The following is a 6,199-nucleotide window of genomic DNA, read 5'->3' as shown; positions in this document are numbered from 1 at the left end:
AAGGAGTGCTTTAGGTGCCTCTCTGTAAACATGCATGGCTGGTGCTTTTCCAGATCACCCCACAGGGCTGAACTCAGCCACCTGCAAAACTCGAATAACCATACAATCAAATCCCAGGGCCTGGTTTATACAGTGCCTTCAAACAGTCTTTCAAATTCCATTATTACTAATGGTATTAATAAATTATTAGTGTTCATGGTGGTTTAGGAAGTATAAGGTTCAAGTATTTAACAAATTTCATGAGCCTATTTGTTAACGAACTTGATGGATGACTTGCCAGGCAGGATTATATTGCCATGTCCTTGGAGTACATGCTAAAACATGATGTTTTTAGCACTGTGTTACTCCAGTCCCTAATTGAGATCCAATACCATCTGTAACAGTGCTGCCATGGATGAAAGGAAGAAAGTTTGTACTAAACCCTCTGAGATAGAACATTACAAAGTGTTCATTTCCCAGATCATTAGAAACTTAAAATAGCCATCTGGCCAGAACCAGAGATGCATATGCCTGCAACTACAGCTTAACAGCATTCAGCTGGGAGGGTGGCTGCTGTGTAGCATTTGGGACTGGCAACTGCAGAGCAGCTTTTGCTCTGATCTCAGCAATGTCTCTTCACACTTTAGACTTCTAGGAGATGTCTGTTTAAAATGCAATCGACATCTCAGCCAGGAATATAATACACCCTAGATGGGCTAAAATGCTTTGAAACCACAAGGGCATATCCCCTCCGTGCACTGCTCCAGTGATTATTTTCAATATTAAAAAAGTGCCGTATTTCAGTCTTTGTTTGCCTGGCCCCAGCATCTTTTGGGAGTATATCAGTGTGTTTTAACTGTCAGCATTTGAGGGATGTTGCAAAAGACAACAGGCTCTTGAATTTGCAAAATGTGACCTAAAGCATGATGGCTTTCACATGTTTCTTTCATGACTTAATACTGATAGCAGCAGGGGGGTCTGAAAATAAGGTCTTTATGCTTCTGGCATTGTTACATTTACCAGATGCCCCTCTCTCACCTATAGATTGCCTGCTGCAGAGCTATAGGTCTACTATGAACACAGCATTTTGTATCTTCCTTGTTCTCAGATGGTAGTGTACAGTGAAAAATAGGATCTAGGGGAGTCCATCCTCATCAGCCACTCACTCCTGCTCATGGAATCAGCTTCCCTACTTGTATAGTTAGAATAATAAGATTTATAATTCTAAAAGCTCACGTGCATAGCAGGTGTGTGTTCCAGTAGTTTTAGCTTTAAGCTGTGCACAGTCAACAATTGTAAACAAATGTAGAGATACATATTCTAAGTAATTTATACTTTGTAGAAGAGGCCTGGCCACAATACAACAACAATGACTTCCTTCTTCTAATAGAATTTTTAGTTCATTATATTGGCTGTACAGGGCAAACTCATATCCTGGAGGGGTGTCACTGGAAGGAGGAGCAGGGGGAAAGCATCTGTTTTTATTCTGGCTTCTGTTTTGGCCAGCAGATATAATGGCACATGACCGTTGAGCCAACAGTAATCCAGTTACAAAAGTCTTCAGAGTTGCTGCACCAACCAAATTAAACTTGATTACATCCAATTATGCTGAAAAGCCAGACAACAGCTCTTAGCTTGGGGTGAAGTAACTTCTTGCAATCGCATGTGGGGAGGCCTTGCAGGGTGTCAGGAGGATAATTGCTCGTTTGCTCTACCACAGAGCACCATCTGCTCTTGAAGTAATGCCTAAGGATGTGAGAGTACACCGGGGTCAGGCAAGCAGGCAGGGGAGCCCGGCAAAGATTTCTCCTGCCTGTTTTATTATCATTTGTTTTAAGGTTGCTTGCCCTGGGTCCAGCTGTGGTCAAAGCCCACTGTGCCAAATAGTGTCCATAGAGGGAGTCCTTCCCATGCCGAGCTGCTGGTCTCATCAGGGAAGAACAAAGATGAAGTGGCCTTTATGCTTAAAGTCAGAATAGTGAGTGTGTCTGCAGCATTGCCTGGTACACTCTCCACCAAGCAGTTGTATAATGGTTTTCTGTTTTGAAGAGGTGGAAAAAAAATGGGAAACCTCCTAGTTTCCTTCCCTTCTGTGGTAAAAATAGCATAAGTGGGGGGAGGGAGAGAAAAAGGTAAAGGTAGCTGCCAAAAATGTGTCTGGATCCAGGCAAGAGAGTTTGCATGAGGACCTCATCCATCCTAGAAGAAATCACCAGGTGCAAAAAAAACCCCTCTACTTGGGTCCAGAACTGAGAAATGCATTAGTAGTGTTCTGTCCCAGCTCAGCTCCAGGCAATTATTTCTAAGTGTCTAGTTTGGTGAGAGAAGTAGGACTGGGCTTCAGTGTGGACTGAATATGAATAGGAGGTCTTCCTTAATAACATTCAAGTGTGAGCACTGGAAGTGTCCTCCCGCTGCATCCACAGACACTACCCAGCTCAGAAAGCCCCTCCCTGTGCTGCCCAGGGTCTGTATCCATTCTGGATGGGATGTGCTGGTTCTGGCCAGGATCTCCAACAGAGAGAGGACAAAGCAGGATCACCAACTCCACTCAAGCCTATGTGCCTTGAACACTGCTGAATTGCAAGTCATCTCTTCTCTGTTTCAAGCCTGTATTAAGGCATCAGAACTCTGGTGCCCCTGTCTTTGCCACAACACTGTACTGAAGATGCTTCAAACTGACTCATTATCTGATCAAAGCACCTTGTGCTACTGTTCCCTCTGCTCATGGAAAGCAGCCAGTGCTGCTGGAGCTGCTGTCTGTCACAAGAAGGAAAGGACTGTCTTGTGGTTTGGCTTCAATTGCAGACATTCTGGGGGGCTTGCTGTGCTCTTCTATGGAGGGTAGAAAGCTTGAAAGGGCTCGAGTTCTTGAAAGAGATTATTTTTCTTTTTTTTTTAACCTTGAAAATTCTTCATGAAATGAAAAAGCTGCTCCCATCCCGCTCTGCTGCAGGAACTGTTGCATGAAGATAAAGTCAGGTCTTATTGTTGTGGAGCCGCATCTCAGGAGACTGAGCATTCGCTCAGAATTAAAAGCAGGCAAGGAGCACCAAGCAGCACGGCACATTTTTCAAGCCTTTCCTCCCCCCCGCTCCGCTCCCTCCCCCAGCCTGCTTCGGTTTATATTAACCACGCTATAGGGCATTTCCACGGGATTTGTGCCTGACTGGGGTAAGTAGCCCGAAGCGTTTCAGCCAGCTGGTCCCTAATCCACAGGAAATGCCCGGTGTCTCCATCCCGACTGCTTGCACCAGCGACTGGGAGGCGAGGAGGGGAATTGCTCCGCCTGCAGCTTTCCCGTCTGCCAGCAGATGGCACAGCTCATTTGAATAAATGTGGAGCAGGGAGGAGTAGCGGTGGACATTGTGGTTTCTTTCTTAGAAGTTCTGATTTTTCGGTTTCAGACACGAACAAGAAACCACACTGGAGATTACGATTAAAAACCCCAGAGGTTTCTGCAGAAGAAAGTGTCACTTGGTCGTGCACCTCAGCACGTAAAAGACAGTACAAGGGCTTTTTCTCAGAAAAACATTTCTCTCTCAGCCTTACTCTTGTTCAAGGAATATTATTTCTTACATGGCATCTCTTAATTTCTCCCTTGCTATGCCTGCTAATTCTGCTGTTCCTCCTTCAGTTGCTTCTGCTGGCAGAGATGGATTCTCGATGGCTTCGCATAACTCCCTCGTCAGGTTTTTCCAACACAGGGATGTGGTTTTCACACAGTTTTCCGCCAAGGCTGTTGGCTGTTAGCTCACACTCCAGAGATTTACGCAGTCAGCTGGGGCCAGCCTGAGTTCATTCTCCACTGCCGGTTGGAGGAACAGCTTGAAGTTGGTAAAAACTGTTACGAGCGTGCAGGCGCTGCCAAATCGAGCTGTGCTCATGACAGACATCGTCTTTAACTCCCAGGGGCACTGAGGGTAGTATTTGTGTATCTTCCCAGCCAAAAGCTTTAAGGAGGGCCAGCATTATAAGGCATTGTAATGTTACATGCATTGGATCATATGTAATCTGGCAGCCTGATGCCAGAATTAACTCACTGTTCCCACTCTGCGTACAGCCACAGTGGAATTGGGGAGGCACGTTCACGTGCAGCATCTTTGTTTGAAGCATTTTTCTGCACAGAGCTTATATTACAGTTGGACTCGATGATCTTGGAGGCAATTACCAACTTTAACGATTCTATGATTCTGTGTCACATCTGAGACAATAGCATATTTAAATGTACAGAAAATGCAACCCGTTTCCCATTTAAAAGTCCCAGCAATCTGAGATACCTCTGCCAGGCATCACCAAAAGCATGGAAATAAGAATTCACAGGGGTACTTCATGTTCCAGACACTGTTTAGATATGATCTTATGATATAACCAAGTCAGTTCCAGTGATCCAGAATAGGGGATGAACAGAGAGAAGGAATAGTACAGCAAGCAAGCAGGGTAATATACCAAGGGCTGTCACAGAACTTGTAGAATAATTCATTCCAATTCACACAATTATAATTATGGAGCATTTCTTTAAACATCCATCACCCAAATGAAGTGTTCCAACTCTGTGTGGTGGAAGTTGTTAACATAAAAATGTAGACAGAGTTCTCTGCAACTGGTATTCAAACTGATACCACTTTGCATTGGTGTCAGTAGGAGTGAATTCCTAACCCGTGAATCATTAACATACACCATGGAATAGTTTTGCATGATACCTGTGTATTAATCATGATCATCTGTTCTTAATTGAGTCTTTCTAAATCCCCAATAGCTCACTGGCCTCCCTGAAATTTCTGTGTGTTTTGGGAAGATCTCTCGAGTGCAGGTTACCAGGACACAGTTTTCTCTACGAATGCACAAAGTGCCTCTAACCCAGGAGAGTTTGCAGGTGAGACCCTCACTCTCATGCAGTGTAAATTGATATGGCTCCAGTGCACTGAATAAGGTGATGCTGGCTGAGGCCAGCACAGAACTGGTCTCTCCATCCTCCCCTGCTCTCAGCCCCATCACACACGCTGCTTTGGCAGAGGTGGGCAAGCTGATCTGAGCATAGCCTCTCTCTGCAGATATTGCCCAGCACTGGAATAGGATCAAGCCCTTCACTTGGGTAGTGAGAAGGTAGAAAAATCTTCCTATTTAGCTTTTGAATTTAACTGGCAAAAAAACAAAGCTGTTGAGAAAATACATTCCTAACAAATGACTGACTTGTTCTGTAAGGGGTTATTCCCCTCACAAAGATGATAAACAACATACGGCTTAAACGTGCTGTCCCCATCTTGAAAAGAGGTGTTGTTGCTACCTCCCAGAGGCACTGCAAGTTGCAATTACTGCTCTGAAGTGATGCAAGATCCCTGCTTGAGCAGCATTATATAAAGGTTGCTGTTGTGTGACATACAGTAGCACATCCAGCCAGCACGGAGTTGTTATTGCACCAGCTACAGCACAAACACGTAAGGAGGGACCATTCCTGCCCACAGAGGTTGGACAGGCAGGGAAGCTGAGGCAGGGATGACTGAATGTGCCCGAGCAGGTTTGGGGCAGAGCTGTTGTACAGAGACAGGTCTTAGAAATCCATCCCTAGCACATGGGTTGTGTTTTCCACGTAAGCGTGAGCTAAAAGGACTCAGCTTTTATGGGTGCCATGCCCAAGTTTTGTTTTAAAGGGTGCAGTGAAAGAATGGTTAGAGCATAAGGCAACTCGAAGGGCTGTGGAGGGACGTTTTATTACTGAGATGGGGAGGAGAGGATCAGGCTTTGAAATGTACAGTGTTTCTAGATCTGAAAGTTGATAGTGAATCTCAGCCAGGGAATAATACATTGTAATACAAAACCTGGCTTGTCTACATGAGACTCCAATGGCAGTCAAATCCCCTTTCAATGGCCACTGCTCCATTACTTAAAAATCAATAATAAAATACGAAGCTTTTATTGATTCTCCTCGTGGTTTTTTATTGCTATTTTTTTCTCCAGGAGGGTTTTTGGCATCACTGTAGTTTGGCTGTTTCTTACCCGACCTCTTTGTTTTCCTATGGCACCTTCATCTCAGGCACCAGTCCCTGAGCCCAGCGAGGCTAAAGCCAGCCTCGCCTTTCCGAGGTGAGAGACACCTTTTCCATCAAGAGAAAGGAGGGGTCCTGGGGTAGTGAAACCTTACGGGGGAGAGGTCTGGGGGGAGCTGTACTTTTTAATTAAAGAAAGCTTGCGCTGTTAGAGATCACCTGCTGCAGTACGG

The sequence above is a fragment of the Oenanthe melanoleuca genome, chromosome 1, assembly GCF_029582105.1.
Source record: "Oenanthe melanoleuca isolate GR-GAL-2019-014 chromosome 1, OMel1.0, whole genome shotgun sequence".
In the NCBI taxonomy this organism is placed as follows: Eukaryota; Metazoa; Chordata; class Aves; order Passeriformes; family Muscicapidae; genus Oenanthe; species Oenanthe melanoleuca.
This window is presented reverse-complemented; position numbering follows the sequence as displayed.